This window comes from Patagioenas fasciata, chromosome 2, assembly GCF_037038585.1.
Source record: "Patagioenas fasciata isolate bPatFas1 chromosome 2, bPatFas1.hap1, whole genome shotgun sequence".
Classification (NCBI taxonomy): domain Eukaryota; kingdom Metazoa; phylum Chordata; class Aves; order Columbiformes; family Columbidae; genus Patagioenas; species Patagioenas fasciata.
The window spans coordinates 100769732-100782707 of NC_092521.1; the positions used below are offsets into that span (position 1 = coordinate 100769732).

The window sequence follows — 12976 nt, forward strand, 5'->3', positions numbered from 1 at the left end:
AGGTTCTTAGGCACACAGTTTAGAGGTGGACTTGGCAATGCTAGGTTGTAGGTAGAACTCAATCTTAAAGCACTTTTCCAATTAAATGATTCTATGAAATTCCTCTGTAGCACCCTGACATCAGGAGTGGCTTGCAGTGGGGAGCTTGCCTCACCAGAGGGTTCCTTCTGCATGTGGATGTGTCTGTTTGCCTGGATGTAGTGCACTTGCCCAAGCAGATGCACCCTAGTTGCTGGATAGGTCCTCCTCCTGCCACCTGCTGTGGCTTTTCTTTCCTGGGAAAGTGCTGGTGATTTCTTGCTCCACCTGGGAGGAGAGGAAATCTTTTGTTACAGCCACATCAGAGAATGATCCTCAGACATAGTGAGCACCTGAGGCTCCTGATCAGCTGGCTCAGGTCCTGACTTCAGCCAAGTCAGGAATAGCTCAGATATTTTCACTGGGGATATTGCAAACAGGTATGTATCCCTATAGACATATACTTCAGAAAGCATTTGTAGATTGACGCTGTCACGGAGGCACCCCGAGGTTACCTTAAGGGACAATAGGGTCCAAAACAACTTTTATTAAACCGGTGAGAAACAGGGTTTTAGCACTCCAAAATTGACTTAAATACAGGTTCGGATATCAGTTGAGGAAAATTATTAAGGGGCAGCAACTAATACAACAGGAGGTCCACAGTATGCATGCACGTGGCTTAAACCAGAACAATGCCGGAGCCGGCCCTGAGTCCAGGATGAATACACACTTGCCTGAACATGGTGTGAGATTATTCTTAAAGAGATATACGTACTCATAGTGAGTACGGAAAGTACACGTGCAAATATGCACGGAATATATATATATGTACTCGCAATCCCGCGAGGGTTAATTTACTTAAACGTGCAAATGTGCACGGAATACTACACGTGCTTATGTGGAAGCACAGGAGGAAAATACACTCGCGATTGTGCGAGGAAATTATTTAAAGTACCCGTTCAAATGTGCACGGAAAGTTACACGTGCAAATGTGCACGGAAAGTACACGTGCAAATGTGCACGGAATATATATGTACTCGCAATCCTGCGAGGGTTAATTTACTTACACACGTGGCGGCAAGGCAAGCGGAGTCTCAGTCCCGGGAAGTGGTGGGGGGCTGTGGCTCCTGGCAGCAGTGGCTAAGCTCGTGCTCTGAGACACCCACGACAATGGGCCCAGTCTCGACGAGAGTCCCGTTTTATATTGGCAGATCAGACCTGACTGTAGGCATTCTAGAAGCTTCTCTGCACCCCCACACTGGCTGTGGGGTGCCCCTGAAGCCTCCAAACATCCCCCACACTGGTCACAGGTGCCCAGCGGCTCACTGGCACCTCGGCACTCCCTTCTCCTAATGGCCCTGGCCAGGGTGCTCTGGGGCCAAACAAAAGAAGCTGTTAGCCTCAAGTAATAGAGAGGGAGATGTGCCTACTCCTTCCATATTGATGGAGGCGGGGGGAGAGAGGTGTGGGGGGGTGCATCCTGCCACAATCCACCCCGTGACTACAGTCATGGTCTGATACCTTTGGAGTGGTGGTGCAGTCATCTCTTGCCTCCAAAGAGAAAAGGGGACACTTCTGCCGGTGAGCCTTAATGTCCACTGTGGATCACCATATAACATATGTTGACTTACCCCTGCAAAACAATTACCATATCTCATATGTTGACTTACCCCTGCAAAACAGTTATTAATAACAATCAACAATAGAATTGAAGTAATTACAACAATCAACAATCGCCCAAGGTAATTATTGAGTCCCAGCATCAGTCACAGTTCGTTAGTGTTTCCATTCCTGTGACTGCCTTCCTTCTGAATGGCTTGCTGGTGTTAGCTGGATCCTTTTCCACCCCGTCATTGTTGGTGTTGTTTCCAAGGCATCTGGATCCTCTTCCACCCCGTCATCTTCCTTCGCCCTGCAAGAAAACACAAGAACAGACCTCAGTCCCGGGGGAGGAACCGGGCTTTCAGGGTTGGCAGTCTGGAACTATCCACCGAGCACTAATACGGTGGGTTTTCCCATTCTCATCAAGGGCTTCCCACGCATATAACCCTCTGGGTTTTGCTAGAGTCATGGGCACAATACCAACAGACGGTAATTTCATCATGACAGGCTGGCCCACTTGTATTTTTGGGGGCTGTTCTTCCTCTGTGTTGGTTGTCAAGTTGCTGCCTGTCAATGGCTTTTCAGGACAGAACGCCCTGATTTTGGGGCTTCCATAGCTTCCCCAGCGGTTATTGACAAGGAAGACAGCTTGTGCTAATCGCTTGTCCCAGTTGTGTCATGATACATCTGCATATTTCTTAATCAAACCATTGGTTCGTTCCACGATCCCATTGGCTTGGGGATAGTATGGTGTATGAAACAGCAGTGGTCATTGATAATCCTGATACTACCTCTACCCCCACCAGGATGTATTTCTTTCCATTAGAGGGTCTCAATGGCCCGACATAGTCAACTTGCCACATGCTCCAGAGAGTCTTGCCCTGCCTGATATGTAGGACCGGGGCATGATTTGGGTGATCAGCTTTAAGTCTGATCCGACATTGTGGACAGGCTGTAAGAATTGCTTCGCATGTTCCCACGGACACTGGCCAACCCCGAGATCGGCATTCGTAATAAAGATCTGCTTTTCCAGAATGGCCTCGCTTAAGGTGTAACCATTCAGCTAACCGTGCCCACTCCTCTGGTATGCTTTCAGCTAGCCTGATCTGGGCTAGAAAGTCAGCTTGTTGATTCCATTTGGCAGCGGGGGTTCCATCCTTTGCATGTCCTTCTACCCAGCCCACACTCAAAGGTCGTGACCTGCCTATCTCTAATAGTCTTTGCCAATCTTCAGCTCTCCACACTCTGGTGCAATTTACTTCCCACTGGTTGGATTCCCATTGGCATATCCATTCAGTGGTACCCTTATAGGTTGCATAGGAATCAGTGTAAATCGTGAAGGCTCCTCCTGCTGCTGCTAATAAGAGAGCACGCAGTTCTCCTACTTGAGCACTACCTTCCCCCTCCTCTGTTATTCTTTTTCCAGTAGCAATCTCCAATGCTGCTGCCTTGTACTGCCAGTTTGTCCCTACCTGATGGGCTGATGCATCAGTGAAACAGACTCCTTGTATGTCTGAGTCCTGAGTTAGCTTAGGTGCTTCTTTTATTGGAGAGGGTTTATAAGGCAGGCTCAACAGGACCTGATCAGTGTTCACAGGTTGTTGAAGTTTTGAAACTTTTACAGAACCCTCCTTTAGTAGTAACAATTGGCTAACTCCCTCTAAATAGGCGTACCATTTTCGTACCGTTGCTTTCTGTGCCACCCCCTCGGCGGGGTAACCCTTTAAGGATTGAATTCAACAGAGGGAAAGGGCCTTGTACAATAACTTTCTGTGATGTACACAGTTTCTCTGCCTCCTTAACTGCTCGGGTAAGTGAGAGAAGCCCCTTTTCCCACTCTGAATATCGTTGTTCAGCTCCCTTAAATGCGGTGGAAGAGAACAACAAAGGTCTAGCTGGCCCTATTGGCCCCCTTTGGAATATAGCGCAATAGGAGGCATGTTCTGCAAACCCCCATTCCACTCTTAATGGGTCTTGTGGATGTAGTGGGCCAAATTTCTGATAGGCTTTAAGTCCATCTTTTAGAACATTAAGGGCCTCTGTATGTTGTAGAGTCCAATTCCATTTCTTGTTTTTTCGGAGTAGGTCATATAGGGGACGGGCAATCACTGAGAATCCTGGGATATGTTTTCTCCAGTACCCTAATGTACCCAACAGGCATTGCAAGTCTGCTTTGCTGTTTGGGGTGTGCCCCTTGTCTATGGTAGCCAGAACATCATCAGGCACTGCTATGGCTCCCCCTATCCACCAAGCCCCTAGGAATTTAACTTCCTGGCTGGGACCCTGGCACTTGGACGGTGGAATATCTAATCCGTTCTGTGTTAATAAATTCCAAAGAGTTTCTGCTACTTGCCCCACCTGTTCCTTATTGTCTCCGCCCACTAAGATGTCGTCTATATATTGATATATGCAAATGCCTGACGGTACCTGTACAGTGTCAATGAGTGCAGCAAGGGCATTGTGGGCAATAGTAGGAGAGTGTTTGTACCCCTGAGTAAGCTGATTAAAAGTGTATTGCTTCCCTTCCCAGGCAAAAGCAAATTGTGCCTTGTCTTCTTCCCTTAGGGGAATCATGAAGAACATATCTTTAACATCTAAAGCAGCCATCCATGGGTGAGTTGCTGCTTGTATTACAGTCACCACCGAGGCTATGATTGGGACAGCAGCTGTTAGTGGTGCGGTGTTATTATTCAATTTTCGATAATCAATAGCTAGGCGCCAACAAAAGAAGCTGTTACCCTCAAGTAATAGAGAGGGAGATGTGCCTACTCCTTCCATATTGAAGGAGGGGGGGGAGAGAGTGGGGGGGAGGGGTTGCATCCTGCCACAGATACTGAGGCTAGCAGCAAAGCACAAAAAAGGAGGATGCCTATGAACAAATATTTGTACAGGGGACCTCCTGTTTTCTGTATTTTTGTGTTGCATTGACTGTATGAAGGGCTGGAGAGCCATTAGCAGGGTCTTCTGAGATTGCTTTTCCTTCCTATAGTGTCTGGCAGGCGGTGAGGGTGTGGCAGGTCATTATATGCTCTGGTTATTTTCTCCTGCTGTACTGAATCTTTAAGGTTATTGCTAAATCTTAGCAGTATCCTTTATTCAAGGCTCACTTTTTCACTCCAATCTTGCATGCTTTTCTGTTGTTGCTACCGTCTTCTATAAAAGTCTAAGATGAATCTTGTTCAAAATGTTACCTTAACTGCCTTTCTTGGCAGACTTTAATCAGTAACACAGTTTTATGAGTGCTTCAAATCTTAAATGCGGAATTATATTCTATATATCACTGAGACATCAGAAAGAGTATTAGGCAGGCTGAAAAATAAACCTCTGAACAATTATGTCAAACAGCTATGTATATAGAAGATTGAAGTAAATGTTAGCTGCGAAAGAAGACATGCAAACTTGACAGTGAATGAGCCTGTAATTCATTTTGTCCTATCCCGGCACACAGAAATAAAGAGAAATTGTAGAAGACCCTTGCTGTATGAGACATTTTTTTAGAGGGCCTGAGTATGGGAGGAGAGGCCACATCTCAGTCACGACCTGGAAAAACGAATTATGTTTTAGGGAATACAAAATGCTAGAGGTTTTTCTTCAGTCAACCACTTTCTTCTTGTTGTTGCTTGACAATAGGACTTCTGAGTCCCTGATGTTGCTTCCCCATCAAATAGCAGCTATAAGAGATTTGAGGTTGGTTTTGGCCAGTGCGTACCTGGTACTCTATGCATAGGAATAACTAAGTTTTGAATTGAATGAAAGTGCCCCTACTCTTTTTCTTAAGAAATTATTTTTTATTCCCCATTGAGCTTTGCTGTACTATTTCTATGCTCTATCACTGATAACAATGCTGAGTGATAAAATGCTTCTTGCCTTTGACGTCAGGTCTAATAACACTAATTTTCAAACCAGTCTGAACTCTTTTGTGGAAGAAGATAGGAAAATGATAGGGCGATCATTAGTTTCTTTTTTCCTCTAATCTGGTATAATGTGTCTTATTATGGTCTTTAATAACTGTAACCACAGCAACAAATAGTGATGGATATAATGCATTAGGGTCTCTCCTCTCAGTAATCATATTCTGCTTCCAGATGCCTTTCAGGCCACAAAGTAAATTAACATTCAACAGCAATACATCGAGATGCTGCGGAAATTCCCTCTTCCTTTTCAGAGAGGTGATCCAGGTTGTTAGGGACCTTTGAGTAGTAGCTGACTTTTCCAAAGACCAACAGTATTCCAACTTGACAGTTACTGAGCAGGCTGCTGTGTAAAGATTAATGAAGTTGTCTGCCCAGATTAGTTGGAGGGGCTATACAGGAATCAGCTTGTGGAATAAAATTCAATATATACCAGCAGAAGAATGAGAGAGTGGCTTAAGGGGGCAGGTTGTATTGGAGCTTTGGTTGTAGGGCACTCTCTGTTGTGGGGTGGAGTTTTTCTTAAACTGAAAGTCTTTCAAAGCCAAAATGTTTATATTGGTTATGGTTGTTGGTGTTTTGCATCGCAAACCCTGGCACAGGAACTAAACAGCATGGAGTGACATGCAGTGTTCTTGGAGAGTATTTATGGTCCAGGTGGAGATATAACAGTAATGTGTCCTGTAATCAGAGGGTGGTATCCTGGTGCAAGAGGTCTTGGGTGAATGTCAAAGCAACAGTGATTACAGAGGAAATTAATACATCTGGTTGTCCTCCCCAGCATCTTGTGGAAAAGACTGAAAACAGCAGCAGAAGTGATGTACTGAATGCAATGGAGAAGAGCTGTACCTTACATGTAATTAATCTTTATTTGAAGGGTTGTTAAAATGGAATCATAGAATCATTTCAGTTGTAAGAAAACCTCAGGATCATCGAGTCCAACCATAACCTAACTCTAGCACTAAACCGTGTCCCTAAGAACCTCCTTTTGACCTCCCCGAAATGAGGAAGGTAATATGTGTGTCCAGTTAAATTTCACATTTGCTGTGTACATAAGCAGGTTTAGAAATGTGAATTTTTGCCCAGCTACAGGATGTCCTGAGATCAGTATGAGAACAAGTGAGATAAATTGCGTCCAAGGAGTGTCTGCATCTTCCTAAAGAAGTTGAAAAAAAATGTCAGCTTTTACATGCCTAAAGTCAGAAGAGATCTGAGTCCTATGGGAAGATTTTTGTAAAACATTCAAGAGGAAGAAACAGAAGAGTGCTTAAACTGTTCGATTGAGTTACTTACTAAAATTGCATGTGTGTGTGTGTTGTTAAATCTCTTGGGCATTGTAGAAAATAATACCCTTCTCAAAAGAAACTGAGCAAAATATGCTTCTAGATAGTGATTCCACATAATATTTCTACGAAGAAACAGAATTTTCTTCATTTTTTTAAAGAAATTTGCCTATGGCCTATTTACTACTCTCTTGTTACTAAAATGATTTTTTCTGAACAGTTCACAAATATGTAAATTCTATAGTTATGAAATATATAAAAAATAAACGGTGATCACAGATATATTGCATTCTAGTCCCCGCCAAGGTCCATCAGGTCAGGGGCATTTGAGCACTCTCGGGAGTCCAGGAGATGACTCCAGCTCAAGGGAGGATAGGATAGGATAGGATAGGATAGGATAGGATAGGATAGGATAGGATAGGATAGGATAGGATAGGATAGGATAGGATAGGATAGGATAGGATAGGATAGGATAGGACAGGGCTGGGGCAGGTCCTGGGAGGCGTGAGCAGCCTGTGGGACAAGGAGCCAGGTCTGGCTCACATGCTCAGGGAACAGCCGATCGCCAGCACTGGGGTCAGGAAGGAATTTTTTCCCCCGGGGCAGATCGGCACTGGTCCCCGGGGGTTTTTTGCCTTCCTCTGCAGCATTGAGCATGACCACTTTGCAGAGCTCCTCTGGGCCCTTTTGGCTCGGATCCTGCCTGCTGCTCAAGCACCAGGAAGATGGCCTCTCGTGCCCTGCAGCTGGGGGGAGGAAGGCTTTTTTTTTCCCCCAGGTGGGACGGCAAGCGTCTCCGGGGGTTTTTTGCCTTCCTCTGCAGCGCTGAGCACGGCCCCTTGCCACGGCTTCTTTGGGCCATTTGGGCTGGGTGCCAGCTGCTCCACGAGCTGGCCCTAAACTTAGCTAGAACAGCCTGCCCAAACCAGCATAGAACAGCTCACCTAAACCAACCTTAAAGAAGCTAAACCAATCTGCCTTAAAAAACTTCAATCAGCCACCAACAACCTAAACAGAACCTTAAACAATCTACAACAAATTACCTAAACCAAACAAAATAAACCAACCTAAACAATCCTAAAACAAACCTATCTAAACCAAATGATCTAAAAAAATCCTACCTAAAACAATCTAAAACTACATAAACCGGCATTTCTCAACCAACCTGAAGCAACCTAGAACCAAACAAGCTAAACAAACTGAAACCAACCAATCTTAACCTAAAATAACCATTAAACAATCTCAAACAACTTAAAACCAATCTAATAAAGGATAAAACCACCTAAAGCGACCGATCTAAACCAACCTCAAAAATACGAAACCAAATGACATAACCTGACCAAAATGACCTAAAGCAAACAACCCAAAGCTAAATAGAACCACTGAAACCAGCCTACAACGACCAAGCTAAAAACCAATCTAGATCAACTCAATGTCAACAACAAAGCTAAAACACCCTAAAAAACCTCAACAACAAAAACCCAACCACCAGCCACCCTACCCCAGGCAGTGTCTCACTTGGATGTGCCTGCAGTCTTGGAAGCCTGACTACCCCAGGTTCTCCTCCTAACGGACCCTGAGCTTGTTTGGAGGTCCTCAAGCACAGCGCAGCTACCGTATACCCTTGACCTAGCTATGGTTCGCCTCTAGCCGGGAACGTCGTCCTCTTTGAGCAAGGCAGGGAAACACGTGGAGCAGGGAAGGAGGAAGGGGACGTCTGCCGAGACAGCAGAAACAGCCCAATCGAGCCTGGTGATTAGTGGGGGGACACATGTCCCAGCGAGATTGCACTCACATCCAAAGCATCCAGACACAACCGAAAACCAACTAAACACAATGTACATCTAACCAAACCACCTAAAGCACCCTCAACAACCAATCTAAGCCACCCCAGCCTGAAGGAACCCATCTGCAAAACATGCACCGTGCATAACACTGCCCTAAACAACCTACCAGGAAATAACTAAACCAACCTAAACCAAACAACCTGAACCAACCTTAACAGAAACCCTTCAAGCGACCTAAACAATGTAAACCAAACCTGCCTAAACCAACCTACCTAAAAACACAGACACCCACCAACCCACCTAAGCTGCTTACTGAAAAGAAACAACCTCAAATAACCAACCCACGCCCAACTTAAAATCATCTAAACAAACCTCAACCAAACTACAGAAAACAGCCTCAATGAAAACAGCTTCAGATACGCCACCTACAGCAACCGACGGAAGACAACTTCAACCAAAAATCACCTGCATCAAGCAACCTGAACCCACCAGCCTTCAACAACCAGCCTCTCACAACCACCCTCAAAGAACCTGCCTCAAACCAACCTCAAACGACCGCAACAAACTGAACCGAGCTACTAAAACCAGAAACCTAAACCAAACTAACACAGCCAGTGCTAAAGAATCCTCAGAAAACAGCACCAACCAAAGAACCCAGCAAAACCGAGAAAAAGAAACCTCCTCAGCTAAACCACACAGAGCAGCGCTAAGAACATCACATCAAACAACCTGAACCCGCCCACCTAAACTAACCAACCCAAACCAAGCTAAACCATCAAACCTGAAACAAGCAGCTAAGACCGCCAACCTAAACCAAACTTAACAAACCTTAACCTAAAACAACCAGCCTTCAGTGACCTACGAACACACAACCTACCAACAACGTAATACAGCGTCAAACAACCACCTTCGAACAACCAGTCTCAAAAAGCCTACCAAAACCAACTCATAGAAACTGACCTACACCAACCAAACTAAACAAACTTAAAAAACCCCAACAAAACCAGAACAACAGCAACAAGAGAAACAACACCACCACCACCAAAACAAAAAAACAAACAAGGTAGAAAGAAACAGGCAAAACCCAAACAAGTTACAGACAAAGAAGGCAGATGCAGGGAACAGGATGCAGAGGTGTTGCATGGGGACCCAGTGCTTTGGAACAGCCACTGGTGTCCTGTCAGGAACAGGAAGCAACATCCGCAGCTGCCACTCGGCACCTCTCCCTGCGGGCAACACCAGCGCCTGGCCGGGACCAGAGCGCTTCTCGTGCATCCCTGCCCAAGAAGCACGGCAGCAAAACAAGCTGTGGAAGGCAAAACACCTGCTTGTCATCGCTACATGTGATGCTTTGGAAAAGATCCCACAGTACCACATACCTCTTCTTTTGTGCGTGGTCAGTCCCGCGCCTCATTCTCAAGGTTCTCCCTCTTCAGGAACCAGGGAAAGCTTGGCCTCTATTCCTGCTGCTGCTCTCTGCAGCTCTGGGACTTGCCTTTGCCAGCCTGCAAGGGCTGTTTGTTCAAGCTAAAGTGAAGAACGCAGCAGCCTGCTCCTGGCTACACGTGGGCTTGCGTTAAGGATTGTGAGCACTGGCTCTGAAACAGAGTGAGAAACAGAAATGACATCAAATAACATCAAAGGAAGTACATTAAAAAATAAAATCAACCAGAATAAAATAGAAACACTTGTATCCATTGCGTTTTGTGTCCTGGGAAGTGGTTTTTAGGGAAGAGTGAAGGAAGGGAGAGGGAAGGGGGAAGGGAAGGGAAAAGAAGGCAGAGGAGAAAAGCAAGCCCTGACAGAGCCCTGAGGGCTCCATACCTGAAAGAAATTGTGCTGTTTTCACCGAAAGCAAACTGATTTTCTTCAGGCAGTTAGAAACCTTTCTTTTTCACAGCTCGCACGCTCATTATTTGGAATTAGTTTGAGAACAAGAGCTAACACCCCAGCACAGAACTAATGCTTGTAATTGCTCTGGTCTGAGAGCCAAGGACATTCTGACTGCTCTGCCCAGGGATGGGACCTGTCGAGGAAGGGGGGCAGAGATGGGACAGAGCTTGACTGACATCCAGGCTGATCAAGAAGAGTATTTCATCCCATTAGCATCACGGTCATTATTTAAGGAGGGAGAGGATCTTTCTCACTCTCTCAGGCGTGCAGTGGAATCTTGATCAACTGGCCACATGGGTCAGGAAAGCTACCTGGCAAGCAAAAAGATCCATTGCACTCTTCTGCTCAGCACATCAAGATTTGCCCTCTGAGTCGCGGCAATTTCTTGAATATCACCAAGAATCAAAACAGGTTTCAAAGAGCAACATGGCATGACCAAATAATAAATACTTCTCTTTAAGTCCACTCATTTGTTTAATCTTTGCCTAGACCTTCAGGAAATGGAAAACCAAACTCACTACGGAGAAGTTCAACACAACAACCCACGCCAAATCAAGGCTACCAGGTAGGAACCCGATGACAAGGATCGGTCACGCAACTGCTACTCTATGACAGGGCTGCCCCGAACAGATCACCCCCAAGGATTCAGTCCAAGGCAGAAACTACTCAGCTGGCAAACATTCCAAAAAAACAAACACGTTTGGCTTACAGACCTTACAGCAAGTTTTCCCTCAGGAAACACAAAATGAAAGAGCAACAAGAAGCAGAAATAATACTCACAAGCCTGTAACCTCTTCGACGGGATTTTCCCGCACCGGCCGACACCGCCGGACCCGGCGGGCACAGCCGCTCCCCCCGCTCCAGCTGCCCGCCAAGCGGCGGCGCCGAGCGCGCCATCCACGCCTGCCGCAAGCGGCCTCGCCCTCTCCGCCCGCCCGCCGGGCCCAGGCCGGGCCCCAGCGCAGCCCCGCCCGGGCACCGGGAGAGCGCGGAAGCGTCGCGGCGCCGCTTACCGAGCGGCAGCAGCAGCTGAGAGGGGCTGTCGCTCGCCTTGGCCGCCATGCTGGACACAGACCCGAGCAATCGCTACCGCCTCCCGCAAAGACCGAGCCAGCAGCCCCGACGAGCGGATGGCAGAGCCGTCGCTCCTCGGCCCCGCCCCGTGTGCCGGTAAACGCGGGAAGGAGCACTGTCTCTTCAAACACCTTTTGCATTCTTCATCCTACAGCACTAAAGAAACAGCAGAATCCCTTAGCACAGGATAATTGTGCAATACAAGTGCCAGGTTTGTCGTGCTGGTAAAAGATATTGTCAAAAGATGTGCGGCTGTCGGTCTTTCCTCAAGACAAAAGGCAAAGGAGCTGGTTCCATCCGAGGCGAGGCAAACCAAATGCAAGCACTGACAGCACTGCAGAGCAAAATGGCCCCGCGACGGGGCCCTCGTGGCCCTGCGGGCCGCCATGCCGGCCACCGCAGCGTTCGCTGGGGACGCCGCGAGCCTCTGTTGTGGCAGTTGGAGCACAGCCGTGCCAGCCGCGCCAGCGCTCGGAGAGAAGAGGCCGCAGCGAGCAGAAGAGAGAAGAGGAGGCTCACGGACCCCCCGGCCCATGGCTCCGCCGCCCAAGAAACGGCGGCAGCCTGTGGCGAGCACCAGCACCGCCCACAGGCGAGAGGAGGAGCCGATGGAGGTTGACCCACCCCGGGAGGAGGAGGAGCAGCCCATGGACATCGACCCGCCTCGGGAGGAGGCGGAGCCGATGGACGTGGACCCGCCTCAGGCAGGGCTGCTGGGGCACAAGAGCAGCATGGGCGGGCAGCCCCCAGCGCCGTGGTGCCCGAAGCGCCGCAGGACGGCCGGGGGCTCTCCCAGAGCCCCCAAGCAGGCGCCTGGGCACAAGCGGCGCCGCCCCCGCAGCCGCCACTAGCCGCCTCCGGGGCATGGGACGGGACGGGATGGGATGGGCCGGGCCGGAGCAGCAGCCGCTCTGGAGCCGCAGGTGAGCCCGGCTTCCCAACCCGCACCCCCGGCCCTCATGCCGGGGCATCTCCTCTGCCCTGGGGCCTGGGGAAGAGGCGAGGAGAGTCGCTGCCATCTTCTGGTCGGCAGCCCCAGAGCACCGGGAGGAGTCCTCAGGAGCCACCACAGACGGCCAGGACACCCAAGGGCAGCGCTGGAGCTGGAGCTTGCCTTCAAGGGAAAAGGTTTGCACATTGCACAAATAAGTCAGACTTTTTCTCCTTCTCCCTGTAGACGTGTATACAGACTCTAGAGTTAATAGAAATGTGTAGATATAGAAAATAAAAAGCAGATGTGTGCGTGCGTGTGTGTGTGTGTGCGCACAGAAGCCCACTGGAGACCGCCAGAGACCGTCGGGGACCAAAGGACGCCGGTGGAGGACGTCGGAGACCAAAGGACAGCGTGGGATCTGCACCTTGCCTTCAAAAGAGGAAAAGTTTGGAGACAAAACCTTACGAGGTATGC

General features: G+C 48.1%; 1 long non-coding RNA gene across 1 annotated transcript; it reads right to left on the minus strand.

Moving 5' to 3' along the window:
• Window positions 1-529: 529 nt before the first annotated feature.
• LOC136097855 (uncharacterized) lies at window positions 530-11411 on the minus strand. The gene is made up of 2 exons (XR_010650871.2): window positions 9981-11411; window positions 530-1930 (listed from the first exon to the last, which is right to left on the minus strand). It is a non-coding gene; the product is annotated as an uncharacterized lncRNA (long non-coding RNA).
• Between the last annotated feature and the right edge of the window lie 1565 nt (window positions 11412-12976).